This window comes from Hylobates moloch, unplaced genomic scaffold, assembly GCF_009828535.3.
Source record: "Hylobates moloch isolate HMO894 unplaced genomic scaffold, HMol_V3 SCAFFOLD_27, whole genome shotgun sequence".
NCBI lineage: Eukaryota > Metazoa > Chordata > Mammalia > Primates > Hylobatidae > Hylobates > Hylobates moloch.
Genome location: NW_026652302.1, coordinates 133,176 through 150,849, shown reverse-complemented (window position 1 = coordinate 150,849; position 17,674 = coordinate 133,176). Strand labels below are relative to the sequence as shown.

At 40.4% G+C, this 17,674-nt stretch overlaps 1 protein-coding gene across 2 annotated transcripts in view; it reads left to right on the top strand.

Moving 5' to 3' along the window:
* LOC116463095 (uronyl 2-sulfotransferase) overlaps positions 1-17,674 on the top strand; it is a 423,370-nt gene that overhangs the window by 396,468 nt on the left and 9,228 nt on the right. For both annotated transcript variants that reach the window (XR_004246562.2, XR_004246558.2), the window contains one exon: positions 12,082-12,254. The gene's annotated coding sequence lies outside the window, so the exon portion shown is untranslated. The remainder of the gene's footprint in view (positions 1-12,081; positions 12,255-17,674) is intronic.

Below are 17,674 nucleotides of genomic sequence, written 5' to 3'. Positions count from 1 at the left end.
TTCTTAGCATTTTGTTTGTAATAATCCAATGGGGAAGAGAAAGGAGTAAAACAAGGTCAGCAGAGCGAATTTGTTTTGCCAACGCAAACTCGCTGCTCACCAGCAATTGAGCCTTGAGTGAGAAAGGGAGCACAGCTCTTGGTGGTGTTCAAGCCCCACCCACAGGAGGTCCTCCAGCTGTGTGTTGGCTTCTCCTTGTAAACAGGCAATGGGGGAAGAGCTGATAAGGGTCCCGCTTTGCTGAACCCTGTGTTCCTGATTCCCAGAAAGGCAGGAAGTATGGTGAAGTGTGGCACAAACACATATCAAGACCAGAAAGGACTCTCCTTGTCTTTCAACAGTTTTGTGGTGTCGTCAATAGACAGCTGAGATGCAGATGAGCATGGAGAGTAGCTCCATTTCTTCCTGCACAGAGCACTGGGAGGGGGGCAGCCCACCAGTGGTGGGGCATCAGGAGCCCGGGAAGGACACAAAGAGTGACTGAGCAGCCATGATACACAGACCTACTTCTGGGATGTGGGCCCCAGCATCTAAGGAAATGCTCCCTCCTCACCCTGCGATAAGGTCACTGGCATGACCTAGCTTTGCCTCTGTATTAGTCAGGGTTCTCTAGAGGGACAGACCTATAGGATAAGTAGATAGATGATAGATAGATAGATGACAGATCGATAGATAGATAGATAGATAGATAGATAGATAGATAGATAGATAGATAATAGATAATAGATACATACATACATAGATACATAGATAGATACATAGATACACAGATAGATATAAAAGGGAGTTTACTAAGTATTAACTTACATGATCACAAGGTCGCACAATAGGCTGTCTGCAAGCTGACAAGGAGAGCCAGTCAGAGTCCCAAAACTGAAGAACTTGGAGTTCTATGTTCGAGGGCAGAAAGCATCCAGCACAGGACAAAGATGTAGGCTGGGAGGCTAGGCCCATCTCTCCTTTTCACGTTTTTCTTCCTGCTTTATATTCGCTGGCAGCTGATTAGATTGAGCCCACCAGATTAAGGGTGGATCTGCCTTCCCCAGCTCACTGACTCAAATGTTAATCTCTTTTAGCAACACTCTCACAGACATGCCCAGGATCAATACTTTGTATCCTTCAATCCAATTAAGTTGACACTCAGTATTAACCATCACAACCCCTTTCCTATCCTTGACCATACCAGAAAAAAGGAGGTAGAGCAATGGTCGAAAAAAACGTGACAGGAGATTGTCTTATCAGCACCTAACATCTGACCTCTGACCTCTGGCTTCAGTGCAGGTAACTGAGAAGAGGAAGAGGTAAGGAACGCCACTGTAGCTCTTACATTTGTCATCAGAGTACTACCCCAGACATCAGAGGAGGTGAAGTACATGCCCCAGGGGACTCCAAGGTGCAGCTTGGAGTAATTCACTGCATACTGAAAATTCTTTGATTTTGCATGTTTGCATAAGACTCCATGCTGCATCTGCTTTATCACTGTAAAAAAAAAACCGATGTGTCGAACTACTCATCATTGAGCAACAGGAACTTTCAGAGAGGTGGCCATATTTGACTCATGGCTTTGGGCACAGATGTCATGTCATGCTTGGCTGAGATTCTGGGCTCTGGAACTAAACTGCCTGGATTCAAGTTATGTCTCTACTTCTTGCTATAACAGATACTTTGGGCAAGTTCCTAATCTTTCTGTGCCTCAGTTTCTTTATCTATATCATGGGGATAGCAGCAGTGCCTACTTCAGAGCGTTGTTGAAAGGATTAGGAGTTAATATGCATCAAATACTTGGCATGTGTGTTCGATAAATGTTCGTTTTTATTATTATGAGTTACTTCTGGAACTCTACACCAGTCCCCAGATCCTACTTGAAAAGCAGTGGATGACACAGCAAAGATAAACTAGCCAGGGAAAAACCTGAACATTGATTCCTATTTCAGAAGTGTTTTTGCTGCATTGGCAAGAACCTTTCGGCATAGACTTGTATTCTAACCACATTCAGGTCAGAGTCCTGAGTTCATTACAAATGAAACCTGTCTCCCTCTTTTTTTTTTCACCAAGCTGGCTAAGGAGTCTTGCTCTATGAAATGAAATGCTGAATACTATAAAGGAGAATGCACACGGAATTGGCCCTGCAGTTTTATGTATTGACACTCTCCATACCTCCCCTTTTTTCCAAGTGGATAAACACCATGTTTCCACAATGGTGACAGTATCCATGTCCTCCGTGGCAGCTACTTGGTCGGCTCCATTAGCGAAGTCTGAAAGGTTGTGGAGAACGTCAACAGGGTTCAAATGCAGGCCTCCTGTGGCAGGCTCTTAGTTGGAATGTGGTACAACGAGAACCTTCTGAAGCTCGCCCAAGTTAAACACAGGATTTGTCACATACACAGCAAGGACATAAAACTGGTATATGGTTGTGCCTCTGGTTTTCTGAAGTGCAAGACCCTAGCCCAGCAGTTAGATTGGGGCCCCAGAGCTCTGCAATGGGGGTGGCTGCTTTAGTGAGTTTCCTTTTAATTGAATAGGCTTAAAAGCCAGAATCCTTTGTTGTGTGCAACAAACAGTCGCCAGCTGTTTTCTGTTTCCACTAAGGGCAGGACAAGAGGAAATAAAATGGATCAAACAGCACGGACAGGATTTAGCTTAGATACAAGAGAAAACATCCTGATAGTGAGGATTATTGAACAGTCAAGGAGAGTTATGTGATGAAGTAGACAATCTCCTTCCTGAATTTTTTTTTTAATAAAACCCCAATATGGCTGAGGAGAAGCCTGTCTGAATCACTGACTAGCAGCCAACAGTACTGATTTACTAACTCCTGATTTTCTGAAATATTGGTGGAGAATGAAAGGCCCTCCAAGCTAAAAAATGTACCACATTCTACCATAATCTTGGTTAATTGGCTTCTCTTTTAAAAGGTATTAAATACTGCCAAGTGATCCCATATATCAGCCATTTCTACCAGTAAATATCACCAGAATCAGATGACCTCCTAAAGCCCGATCACGATGCTTCTCTCAGGGGATGAGGTTTATTGAACTCATGAGAAAAGGCCTGGATCCATCCTGGACCACACACTGAAGGTGGCCCTGGGTACCAGAAGGAAGGGCAGCCTGGAAGTTGGAGAGGATGCAAGGGAAGCAGGAAGACCCTGCACCCCTCATCATCTTCATTATGGTTTTATCAAAGTCCCCATCGACTTGCTGGGCTGGAGAGGAATGCTGAAAATCCTCTCCAGCCCAGCTCTGGCTCCATCCTATGAGTTTCTAATGTGGAAATTAGAAGACTATCAAGATTCCTTCTGGACTTATGCTCCAATCCTGCAATGCCTCTATTTCCCCAAAAGCCACACATTCTATCTACAAAAGAAGCTCAGAGAGTCCCAAAAGGGAGGAACCCTGACGTGAACGAGGGCATGATGAAATCATTAGGGATGCCATTGGGCCACCATAGGAGAAAAGCTTATACTAGGAAAAGCAAGAGCTTATATATACTTTAATGAAAATAGTTGACATTTATAAAGCCAGTAAAAAATTCCAAGAACTTTTATACATTATCTCATCTAATTCTCACAACAAGCCTCTATTATCCCCGTGCTAGAATTTGAGGAGTTATCACACAAAGAGGTTAGAATCATTCCAACTTTCCCAGCTACGGGTGGAGGAGTTGGGCACACACTCCTTATACTCCCTGGGAGTGTGACCTATGAGGCGCTCTTCTCTTTCTTGAGTCTCTGCTCCCTTGGTTCTCTCTTCACTCTTCTTTCCAATGAACTTATGGGGTGAGACTGGATACATCAGGCCTGGGAGGCACCAAAGAGCCCCTGAGAAACATAGCAAGGAATGAGAGGCTCAGACCAAGAATCAAGGGAGAAAGCTAATCCCTTTGCCTTTCAATCATGTCCTCCTCTGGTAGCAAAAGAAGTAAACCCAAAGGAAAACACTCTCGCTGCCACTCCTCCCTCCCATAACCAATCATTTGCTTGTTGGGCCAGAAGAAAGCTTCAAAATCTTTGTTAACATCTCACTCTAGGTGCCAGTACTGGGACTAGCAATGAAGATGAAACCTGTTTGCTGTTCCTCTCCTTACACACAATCTGTCTTGTTTTAAGACGTCTTAGACCCATTTCTAACTCAGGCATACATTAACCATAGCAGCACCGCCCAGTCAGTAAATCATGATGACAACAATAAGGGTGTGACCAGCTGGTTACACCAGCTCTGCTGTGCCACCACCACTGCATTCCCCGTGCAGCCCCTGATAATGTTCAGAGCACCCCATTTTGCTGCCTAGGCCAATTAAGGGAAGAGGTAGAAACAAATACCTGTGTACAGAGAAGAGTGTGCTGGAGAGGGAGATGGGGAGCCTGGCCTCAAACTAGTGTTAGATGTGGAGGGTCCATGAGGCTTCTCCAGGCTTACTCCAGTCCTGCAAACCACCTGTGGATCTTGTCACCAGCAGAAAGCAGAATGTCTTGAACCCTACTCCTGGAACTCTCTCGGCTTTTCCACATGGTGTCCCCTTTTACAGGACATCAGGCACCGTGAAGCTAAGCTTGGCTTCTGGCTCCACATTGACTGTCTTCTTGCCTCCCCAGTTCAAAGAAAGAAAGGAAGTGAAGCGCCAAAGGAGGCCAACCCACAGGAAATGTTTGACTCTCAAAAGGACTCAAAGTGAGAGAGGTCATCCTAGACATCGAAGAGGGAATGTTTCAGAAGAAGGAAGAGCCCAGCAGGAGAGAATGTGGAAGACAGAAGAAGGGGTTGACCCTTGGTCACAGCAAATACAGCCAGATTCTCTCTTTCTGTCTTTCTTGAAGAAAACAGAAGCGTCTGGGAGCTACTGGTGTTTCTCAGATAAACAAAGCAGGACATTGTGCTCATTCCTTTACATTTCAGTGACTGCCTTGAAAGGAAAGATGTCCATAAAGCAGTAGTGGAAAGGTTTGGGTTTTGGGGTTTTTGTTTATTTTTAAAGTGACAAGCTAGTTATTTCTGCTGCGTGCGAGGATTTAATTCCAAGCTCACCTTCTCACATCAAGTCCAGAATGGTAACAGTAGAGCTTTTCAGGAAAAGAAAAGGCATTTTTTAGGATATGATTTAAATAAAACTTCAGAGAACGAAGATGATGTGGGAAGAGGACAGTTGCCCTAACTCTGGCAAGAGGCTTAAAATGAGAAAAAGAGATGCAGGCAGGAGCCCACAAAAAGGCCAAGAAAGATAATGAAGGAAGAAAAAAAAGGGGGGGTCACGAAGAGTGTGTGAACAGTAGAAGGTCTGACCCACCATTTGTTTATCCCTTCTTCTAGTTCACCCACTGGGCAAGGTTGAATCCAAGAGAATTTGTAGGATGATAAGTGGAACTCAGTGTTCCGCTGTCCTCATCCTCATTCTCCATATTGAAGCACCTACTTGATAACCCAGCTCACACTTTCTTCCATGAGAAACCGGAAAGGAAAGATTCCCAGCAGATTCACAGGAAGTGCTGTGGGGCCAGCCCTTGACCAACTCTGTTGAAAGTCAGTGATGGGGTGGAGAACAACTTAGAATTTACAGAGAGGCTCAAAGCTCCAGAGATGGTACAAATGGGTGTTTTCTTCTTCCACTCAAGTTGGCTTCTATGCTGAATCCCTGGATTTTGAGACAAGTAAAATGTTCCCTGTGAAAGTAGCCTGACTTTCACATCAGGCAACTTTCATGAGTTTTAGGTTTATTAGGAACAGAAAGCCACTAAGAGGGCCTTGTCATGATCTGGGAGCCTCAAAAGCACAAAAAGATCTAATACTCAGTAGTTCTTAGTGGTGACTCTTGAATGGAAAAAGGGACAGACTGGGGGGTCTGGAAACAGGCAATAAAAACTGAGTTTCTGAAGTTTGCACAGGGGGGTTTTACATTCTAAGTGTATACAAAGATACTGAACAAACACATTGAATTTTCCACTGTTAATTTTTTGACCTATCTAAAACAAACAATTAACAAGAAAGAAAACCTGCATAAACAAAATTTTCTCTTGACTAGGCCATTAAAGAACATTTAATAGCTGCACACCATCAAACTGATAATCATTAAAAGGAAGGATAAGAAAAAGATCTCAAAGTTGGCGGGAGAAGGGGAAGATTCTAGATAAGGAGACGTGTTTCCTACAAACAAGTATGCAAACAAAATAGACCCTGCAAAAGGCACTGCTTAAGAGAAGGAGGTTAAACAATGGCTTTATTGATTTAAGACATGTGGATTTCATTAGGGAAGCAGAATGCACAAAAATGGGTTGCGATATCTGAAACGAGGCAAGGAGCAAAATTAGGTCACAGGGCTCCTCGGACAAAAGGAATGATGAATCTTTATTAGGTAATTGGACTCAGAGGTAAGAGGAAAAAAATAACTCTTTTCTTCGCAATCCCACTTCGGATAGTTTTTAAGCCTTCAAAGGTAAATCTACATGCTGAACTGTGTGGCAAATCCCAGGGACCTACTCTTTTCGACACAGCATCTGCACTGCCAAAGAATCCCTCAGCCAGAAACTAGAGATTTCCCAGGAAAAAACTCATGCTGATATGGAAATAAATAACATAGAGATCAAAGCAATGCATGTAAGATGTCCCAATGGCCCCAACGCGAAGCTTCAGCTGAATTCAAAAGTAATAAAGTAGCAATAATAATTTTTTTTTACTGGGATAGACATTTTCCTCTCAAGAGCTCATAACCCATGGTAGCTTATATAAAAGCTGATATGCTATTCATGTGGGAGATCATTTTAAAAATAATGGACAATGAAGCAAAAATCACTGAACTGTTCTAGTGAGAAAATTTTCACTTCCACAAACACTTAGAAAGTGTGATGGGAATACTTTCGCATAAACCTCTTAATTCAGTTTTGACCCTATGGCTTGACATGCCCAGCCAAGGCAAAAATTTTTAATTAGGAGAAATGGGACTTTTAAGTTCTGTTAAGTTATGTCTTTCTTCCTGTCTCCTTCCTTCCCTGCATTTCTTTTTCTAAAATTTTCTCACTTTTATCTTATGACCTAGCTGCCTCTTCCTGCTTCCCACCAAGAACTTGATCCCATAAAACTGGCCCTTCCCTGATACCCTTGCACATCTGGTCTCCCCAGGATTCCATTTCCCCTAAGACCAGCCCAGGGAAGAGCTATTCATGTAAACCAACCTCAGGAAGAAGTTATTGGCCTAGTGATTTTTCCCGATCAGATAAGATTTACACTCAAATGGTTGTCTTAGATACATTTCAACACACAATGTTATCAGTTGAGCCAAATAACTATGGAAGAATTTACTGACCACAAAATGTAGTAGCCTTTTTATATCAAAGAGAAATAAATGATTTTTTAGAGCACCTGATTTGTACAAGGTGTCCTGTTAAACTCTTTGAAATGACACAAATACAGCACTTAACCATCCTCAGTTCAAGGACTGCAGACTTGACGAAAGAAGTAAGCCAAGCATCTTCAGTGTGGGGCTGGTATGTGGCACAGGGAGGCATACAGAGACCTGTATGGAAGTTCTCTGTATGGAGGAAGGGCTTGAAAGGGTTTTCCCCTAAGTGAAGGGATTGAGGAAAGATTTGCTAAGTAGTGCTTTTGTCTGTGTTTTTTTGAAGGGTTCAACAGGTATAGGGAGGATTAGGGCAGATTAAAAAATCTTGAGCAAACATGTGAAAAGTCCTACCAGGTGGTTTGCTCCCTCAGACAGCCCTCAGGGATGTCACAATGATGGAAGGCTTTGATGGCATAGACAAGGAAAGAGGGCTCCCGATGTCAGGCTTCCAACTCACAGCCTTCTTGCCAACCAGTGTAATCCAGGCTGGGAACCCAATTGCCTCCTGATGGATGTCATGGATAGCGCTATGTGGGAGAAGAAAGGGTCGGAAAAACATGTTCAGATTCCATGTGACAGGCCCCAAATGCTATGCCAAGGAGTTTGAACTTAATTCCACAGGAAATAGGGAGCCTCAGAAAGCATGAAAATGTTTTCAGACTCCCACATGGGCAAGTGTGTGTGACTACGTGTGGGTGTATGTGTGAGTGTATGTGCAGGTGTGAGTCTGTGTGTGTATGTGTGTGTGTGTATGTTCATATGTGGATCTGTGTGGGTGTGTATAAGTGTATGTGTCTGTGAGTGTGCATATGTGTAGATTTGAGGATGTGTTTGTGTGTGTGCAGGTACATGTTACATGTCTGGGTGTGTGTGTTAATGTGTGAATAGGGAGTGTGTTAGTCCATTTCAGGCTGCTATAGTGAAATACCTTGGACTGGGTAATTCATAAACAGCAGAAATGTATTGCTCACAGTTCTGGAGGCTGGGAAGTCCAAGATCAAGGCGCCAGCAGATTTTGTGTCTGGCGAGGGCTCACTCATAGATGACGTCTTGTATGTTCCTCACATGGCAGAAGGGGAAGGGGCAAACAAACTCTACCAAGCCTCTTTTATAAGAGCGCTAACTCTATTCATGAGGGCAGAGCCTTCATGACCTAATCACCTGTCAAAGGCTCCATCTCTAAAGACTACTGCATTGGGGATTTTGTATCAACATATAAATTTGGGGGGGCACAAACATTCAGGCCATAGCAGGGGACAGTGGGGGAAGGTGCTGACAGAGACGGGCTAGTCAGTGTGGAGGAGAACTGAGCTTCATGCAGTGGGGACTTGATGGACTCTGATCTCAATCAGTAGTTCCACCTGATTCTTGATGTATCCCAGCCTTGGGAGGGAGGGCTGTCACCCTGAGGGCCTCTGCTGCCCAACCAGAAGCCAAGCCTCTGGCATTGACTCTCTCTGACATCCCCTGCCTGTCACTGAAGGCTGTCATTCACCCCCGCTTGCTTCTTCCCTTAGGGAAATACAGGTCTTCCTCTTCTCTTCTTCCTGCCCTATTTTTATTTTATTTTATTTATTTTTTTGAGATGGAGTTTCACTCCTGTTGCCCAGGCTGGAGTGCAATGGCATGATCTCGGCTCACTGCAACCTCTGCCTCCCGGGTTCAAGTGATTCTCCTGCCTCAGTCTCCCGAGTAGCTGGGATTACAGGCGCCCACCACCACACCCAGCTAATTTTTTTTATTTTTAGTAGAGATGGGGTTTCACTACATTGGCCGGGCTGGCCTTGAACTCCTGACCTCAGGTGATCCACCTGTCTCGGCCTCCCAAAGTGCTGGGATTACAGGCTTGAGCCACCACGCCCGGCCCTTCCTGCCTCATTTTTTAAAAAGCATGTATATATACACACATACACAGATATGCACACACACACATATGTACACACATATACATATACATATGTACATGTGTGCGTACATATATAATTTTTAAAACAGAGAACAAGGAAGAGATATGTGATAGGGTTTTATTTTAATCCTGTTTTTTAACCTGTCATTGATTTGCAACAGGACCTTGGACATGTTATGCAACTCATTTCTTCATTCTATAAATGTTGGCCAAAAGCCTAATGCAGCCCAGCATTGTGTTGCCTCTTGCTGGAGTTACTTTTAGGAACAAAAACAGAGGCAGAGCTTACTAATAAGGGAGCTAGACATCACAACAAATTATGCCCATCTGGCAACTGCATGGAGGAAAGGGCTGGGATCAAATGTACAGGGTACTATGAGAAAGTGTATTTGAGGGCCCTAATTTCATCAGTGGGGATTGGAGGAAGCGTCTTCCTCTGTTAATTGGGGGTACTGGCACTGACCTGAAGGGGCTGCTGTGAAGACTACACCTGACTGTGTGTGCCCTGGTGCCTGAGAAAACGGTGGTGATTATTATTGTGGTGGAGGCCCAGTCCCGGAGCACTACAGGGAGGCAGCAGGCTGGGACACACAGAGACCACAGCAGCCAAAGGTGCTCACTCAGGGGCAAAAATGTCCAAAAGCTGGAGCCCAGACCTGCGAGAGAGGCTCACAAAGCCAAGCCCGGGGAGGCCTGCCAGCAGGCAAGCCAATTCCCCTACTCCCGGTGCAGTAGGAGAGGGGCGCCACAGCCGCGGTCTCCAGCCCTCCCACCAGACGCAGCTCTAGCCTCTCCTTTCCATCAATCCACAGCAGAAACCAAAAGGTGAAATGCTTATGACAGAATCAAAGCCACGCACAATTTTCCAACTTATAGCTATCTCTCAGGTCAATCCCCAGTTTGAAGTCTCCCTTGCTTCTGAAGGGTTCAAAGTAGCTGAACACAACTTTTCCATTACCCAGAAACTCCCAGTAACAGGAGATGCTCAGTGTTCCCTGAATCATTGGCCTACTGAAGATAATTTTAGTGGGGTGTTTTAAATTATAGTAAAAAAAAATAGCATTTTTAACCATTTTAAGTGCACCATTCAGTAGCAGTAAGTACATTTACATGTTGCACAACCAGCCCCCCATCTATCTCCAGAACTCCTTTCCCCAACAAAATGAAACCCTGTACCCATTAAACAACAACTCCCATGCCTCCTTCCCCAGGCCCCGGCAGCCATCATTCTACTTTCTGTCTCCATGAATTTGCCTATTCTAGGGATGCCACGCCAGTGGAATCAGACAGCATTTGTCCTTTGGTGTCTGGCTTAGCATAACGTCCTGGTGGTTCTAGAAGTTAATGCAGCTTCCACATGTGGATGAACCTGGGAAACAGGTTAAATTCTGAGCGCATCTGGCCAGAGAGTTATTATATTACAGCAGAGCGTCACGAGAGTCAGCAGCGCTATAGGTCCGGCATCATGAGCTGTGTGACTGGGGGGAAGTCACTTAACCCCTCTGTGCCCGGGCTTCTTCACATATGAAATGGAAATAATGACAGTACATATTCATAGGGCTTTCATGAGGATCAAATAAATTGCTATATGTAAGACACAGTAGTACCTAGCACACTGGGGACACTGGATAAATATTAATATAATTTAAAATAAAGCACACACATGAACATATGTCTAAATATATGATTACAGGCTCATGCCTGTAATCCCAGCACTTTGGGAGGCCGAGGTGGACATATCACCTGAGGTCAGGAGTCCAAGACCAGCCTAGCCAACAAGGCGAAACCTCATCTCTACTAAAATTACAAAAATTAGCTGGGCATGGTGGTACATGCCTGTAATCCCAGCTACTTGGGACGCTGAGGCAGGAGAATTGTTTGAACCCGGGAGGTGGAGGTTGCAGTGAGCCAAGATTGTGCCATTATACTCCAGCCTGGGTGACAGAGTGAGACAATGTCTAAATAAATAAATACAAATATAAAATTATAAAGTTTCTATCCTCACAAAACACTTAGATATTTTTAAGTGATTATGATTAAAAAAATAAAATTACTCTCAAAAAGAATACCTTATATTCATTTAGAAATTAAACATGAATTTTCTATTGGAAACATAGAAATTTAAATTCATCTATGACAGCCCTCAATCTTAAGAAAAAGATAAGCTCTAGAAGGATTCTCTTTTTTTTTTTTTTTTTTTTTTGAGACAGAGTCTTGCTGTCGCCCAGGCTGGAGTGCAGTGGCACGATCTCGGCTCACTGCAGGCTCCACCCCATGGGGTTCACGCCATTCTCCTGCCTCAACCTCCCGAGTAGCTGGGACTACAGGCACCCGCCACCTTGCCTGGCTAATTTTTTGTATTTTTAGTAGAGACGGGGTTTCACTGTGTTAGCCAGGATGGTCTTGATCTCCTGACCTCATGATCCACCCGCCTCGGCCTCCCAAAGTGCTGGGATTACAGGTGTGAGCCACCGCACCCGGCCGCTCTAGAAGGATTCTAAGCAAGTTTAGAAAAGACATGCCCCAGACTTCGATTTGACAGTCTCCACAACCATTCAAGAAATGAGAGGTAAAACTTAAAACACTCTGTGATGAAGCAAAATGTTGCAATATTGGTAATGGTCACAAGTTGAGATCTAGAAATACTATAAGCAGTAAACTTCAAAGGGAAAAACATCCTCTATTACTGCATATTTATGGAAGAAATTTCCCCATACTGAACAAAGAGATGTCTGTTTATCTCAGATAAACCCATTTTATGGATTTAAAAAAAAAAAGTAAAAGATCATTTTGAGTGTAGAGTTTGCAGTCAAAATATTGACCACATTTTAACATTCTCCCTTCAGTCTTCTACTTCTCAGTCAGAGGTCATCATTGTCACTTTGTGGCTTGACTTTGCGCCACATCTTCCAAAGGCCTGTTGTCTTCTCACCCCAGCACCCGCAGGATGTCTGCAGGGAAGCCACATTGCCTCCTGAGGGCCTGCAGGCCTGCTGTGACCCAGCACCGTCATAGCCAGGTAAGATTTGCATTGTCTCTTCATCTGGTCACAGACGGGCTTTTCCCTTTTTATAAATTTGACACACAATAAACTTTGAGTGAGACCAAAATCAAGGAACCCAGCGTGTGTACCAGGGATCCATTGAGAGGGTCATTTGCATCAAGGCATGAGTTTATGAGTCCGAAAGCTTGGAGGCAGGTCCTTGCTCTTGTTCAGGTCAGAAATCTGGTAGTTCTTCACTTCCAGCAGGACTGTAAGGACGAAGAATTCAACTGTTTTGACTCTACAGTTTCAGAAATAGAGCTTTCCTTTGTAGAGAGAATAGTCATAATTCTCTCTTATCTTACGCTTTCACTTGTCCTTTTTGTGTGTGTGTGCTGTGCTGGCCTGATTAGAGTCTGTTGTCTTTAAGGGTTTTTCTGAAACGTTTACTCAGGAAACACATGGAATGCACTCTGACAAGTAAAGCCCACATCTCCACTATTTACTGAGGCTTTTGGTTTTCACATATTAAATATCTCATGCCTTACCCAAATACTTTACTTGCCAATAAAGACCCAAGGCTTCAGGCGCAAGGAAAGGAAAGGGAACCAGTGGAAATCAGTGGAATCCCAGTAAGAGAGGAAATATTTCATGAACATTATTTTTAAAAGCAGGTTTTTAGGGGTACTAGAAAATTCCCCAGACTTGTTTCATTAGAAAGAAAACACAGTATGTGTCAGGGTATGAAAACAGGAAAGGGTGAGAGAGTAGCCGTTGTTTGATCATCTCAATCAAGGGGAAATTTGTCTGAGGTAAACAGTTCTCAGAAACAGCAATAGTTTCACAGATTTGATTTGTAAAATAGTTTTGGTACCCTCCAAGTCAGGCCTAGACTAAAATTCTGCACTCCTTAGGACAATGAAGGCCAGTATTAGTCTTGCAATAATTAGGACTTGCAATAATTACCTTGGAACCCAAAATGGTGATGACTTTTTTATTTATCATGGAGTAACTTAGAGATAACAATGTCTAATTTGTGGAGATGAGAAAATAAAAACCAGACTGAGTTAAATATAGCTCTTACCTGCTGACAGTAATAGCATGTAAATTGATTGAGAAGTAATTGAAGGAAAAGCATATGGATATATTTAGATTATTCAAGAGAATAAAATATTCATTAACATTAGACACATTGATTAAATATACATGATAAAATTCTAGGGATACATTAAAGACTAGAAATAAACTGCATAACTTCCAAACTAGTAGAGGGAATAAAATAGCAGTACAGATAAGGCAGCTTATTTTATGAATTTCTATAATCATTATGTTGATTATATTTAAGAAATAAAAATTAAAGATGACTGCACTCAACATTCAACTTAAGAAGTTAACTTTGAAAAACAATATAGACCCAAAGATAGTAGGAAAAAAGAACTAATAAAGGCAAGAGAAGAAGTTAATAAAATAGGAAACATAAAAGCTATAAAGAGGATCAAGATGCTAAGAGTTATATCTTTAAAAACACTAATAAATGGATAAACTTCCAGCAAAACTGATCAAGAAAAGACAGAGAAGTTATAAATAAACAATATTAAGACTGAGATAAAAAGGGGACCAAACCACAGATGTAGTAGTAATTATAAAAATAAAAGAACAATATTATGAGTAAGTTTATAAAAATAATTGGAAAAATTACATGAAGCAGCCAACTTCTCAGAAAAATATAAATTACCAAAAATGACTCAGGCAATAATAGAAAATCTGACTGGCTTGATAACTGTTAACAAAATTAAGTCAGTAATTAAAAATCTTCCCACAAGACACTCTAAGCCTAAATGGTTCCACAGGTGAGTTCTCACTAAATTTAGGAACAGACACTTTCAATCTCACCAAATTCTTCCAGCAAGCAGAAAAAGAGAAAACATGACCTCAACTTATTTTGCAAAATTTGTAAAATCAGGAAAAAAAACTAATGCATAAAAATAGAAGCAAAACTCTCAACAAAATATTGACAAACTGAATTCTATATAATATAATCCTATATAATATGTATTATATCACAATCAAGTTAGGTTTATTCTAGGAATGCAAGGTTAGTTCAAACTCAGAAAAATCTATTAATATAACTGATCTAACAGATTAAAGAGGGCCAATTAATCATCTTAGAGATTCAGGAAAAGCATTCAATGAAATTCAATATCCAATAGACTAAGAATAGAAGAAAACTTTCTAGTTTGATCAAAGACCTTCACAAAAAATGACAGTAAACACCCAATGTTGAAATACTACAAATTATTCCCTTTGAAATCAGGAGCAATTCAAGAACATTTACTCTCACTTCTATTCAATATTATTTTAAGAGTCCTAGTTATCCCAGATAAATAAGAAACAAATGAAAGATATAAGGATCGGGAAAAAAGAAACAAAATTGTTACTATATGCAAATCATATAATTGTATGCATAGACCACCTAAAAAATTTACAGATATATTATTAACATTAGAGCTTCTAGCCAGCTTACTAGCTATAATACCAATTTGTATTCTATATACTGATAACAAACATTTAGAATTTTACATTTTTTAAAAATACCATTTATAATATCAAGAAATATATACAATACTGATGCATAAATATGAAAAAGATGTGCAATATTTTTCTGCAAAAATATTCTACAAACACTTATTACAGGGATTTTTAAAATAACTAAATGGAGGAACATACTAACTTCATAGATCAGAAGGCTCAATTTTGCAAAGATGTCAGTTTCTAGCAAATTGATTTATACTATTAACAGAAAAACTTCAGACAAATTAAGTTTAGCAGAATTTATCTGAGCAAAGAACATTTCATGAATCAGGCAGCACTCAGAACCAGAAGAGGTTCAGAGAGCTCTACCCAGGAGCATGAGCAGTGAGCTATGGAAATAGACTGAATATGGAAGCCAAGTAGAGAAACCATCTGAATCGCTACAGCTGGCATTTGGCTTATTTTCTCATGATGTAATCAGTTGGCTACCTGTGATTGGCTGAAACCCAGCCATTTGTTAGAAAAAAATGTTGAGTTTAAGTATACGCTAAGTGAGACTGCAGTTTGTTGCATAGGAAATCAAGGTACAAAGACAACCTCAGTTTACTGGCCTCCTGCTTATTTAATTTAACAATGGATTTCATGAATTTCTCATCAAAATCCCCAAGTGACTTTTCCTGGCAATTGACAAACTAATTCTAAAATTTACATGAAAGATTAAAGATCTTATGGTCATTAAAACACTCTTGAAGAAGACAAAGTATATAGAGAAATTTCCCCAGCCAGATATCAAGACTTACTACAATGCTATAGTAATTAAGATAATGTAGTCTGTCTTAATAGGACAGACAAACAGACCAAAGGCACAAACTGAAGAGCCCAGGCTGAGATCCATGCACATGTGAAATCTTGACATTTGTTGCAAGTAACATTACAGAGGAAATGTTGGATTATTCGCAGAGAGTGTGGGACTCTTAGATAGCTCCATAAAAATGTATATTGTCTCTCTGCCTCATAACTTACTCAAAAATGAATTATTGATGGACCAAGAATTTAAATGGGGGAAGCAAATTTTTTAAACTTTTAGAAACATATCCCTATTCCTAAAAAAAATATATTAGAAGCATTTTGGGTAAAGGGCCATGATTTACTTACTTTTACCATTAAAGATTTCAAGAAAGAGATTTTCAAAAGTTGAGAGAGAGAATGCAAAAGAAAATGGGAGTAAAATGTAAATAATATGTGCATCTGGGAATAGGGTATACTGAGGTCCTTTGTACTATTTTTATCTTTTCAACATATCTATTAGGTTGAAGGTGTTTCAAAATAAAAGGGTGTTTTTATGAAAAATCTTTAGAAGAAAATATAGGGGAATATCTTTATCACCTCAGGGTACTTAGGCCACTCTTGAACACAATTCAAAGGATAGAAATTATAAAGGAAAATATTGACAAAATAAATTACATTAAAAGAATTTATGTTCCTCAAAAATAGCCATTAAAAGAGAAAAAATACATACCATCAACTGGAAGAAGATATTTGCCACATATCAAACTGACAAAGGATCAGGATCATGAATATATAAAGAACTCCTATGAATTAATAGCACATACAATACATATCTCTTCCTATGTGTCAAGGTCTATTAAAAATAATAAATAACCCAATGAAAAAATGGGCCAAAATGAATATTTCACAAAGGAAGGAAACCAAATATTAAAAACATTAAAAGATGCTCAGCTCATTTGTAATCAGAGAAATACAAATTAAAACCCCATTGGTAAAAAATTTTAGTCCTACAGGACTGGCAAATATTAAAAATCTTGGCACTATCAAGTATTCATAAAGACATGAAGCAACAGGATGTCTCCTATGCTGATGTACAGCAAAAATCAGTACAATCTTTGGCATCACCTATTTTAATTCACCCTTCAATCCCAATCCTAGATATTTACAGATACTAGCAAAAGTCTTGCATGTGCAAACAGGTGATGAGTATAAGATTATTTATAACAGAAATTGCTTATAATAAATAAAAAGCTGAAAACAACCTGAAATTTCCATCAACAGTAAAATGAATAAATAACAGTGGTACATTCATAGAATGGAATGAATATTAAATGGCTACATATGGCAATATAAATGAGTCTAAATAATGTTGTGGGGGAGAAGAAAGATCTTGAAGAATTCAAGCAGCTATGAAAAGATGAAACTTTGAAAAATGAGGAGTGAGTTAGACATTCCATTCAGCGTCTAGGAACAGCATGACCCACATGGGAACTGCACGTGCACAACCCCTCTCCCATGGCATGTTTCCCCAATATGGAACTCGGTCTATGTGGACTAAGTTACTCTGTGTCTCTGAGATCACAATGGGAATTATCATTGGAGTTCTTAAAAATCAGAGTTCGTATGTCCAGAAAGAAAGATTCTGTCTGCTTGCCCAATCATTGACTGTAGCAGGATTTAACATTAGTATTCAAGTTATTAAAGCTATAAATTAAGAATCTCCATTTTTCTGAACATTTAAATTCAGTTTGCAAATCTTTTTTTTATTTAGAAATATAGCAATTGTCCAAAAATAAGAAGAGCTATTTTCACATTCCTTGATAAATGTTTAAATTAGTTCATAAGTTAAAAAACTAAAATTTCCTGTCTTAAATAACAAAATTTTCTTAGACACTTTGAACTACAATTAGGTATTTAACACATCTGAATTGCTCAAATGCCTATAATGCAGATTTAATAAATTTAATAAGAACATTCTTTCCTAGCATTCAATCTATGATAACTCTAATAAACTTTAAAATATAATAAAGCCAATAACTTGTGTGTGTGTGTGTGTGTGTGTGTGTGTGTATGTGTTTTCTCTTTTTTATCATTAATACTTTAAGTTCTGGGTTACATGTGCAGAACATGCAATT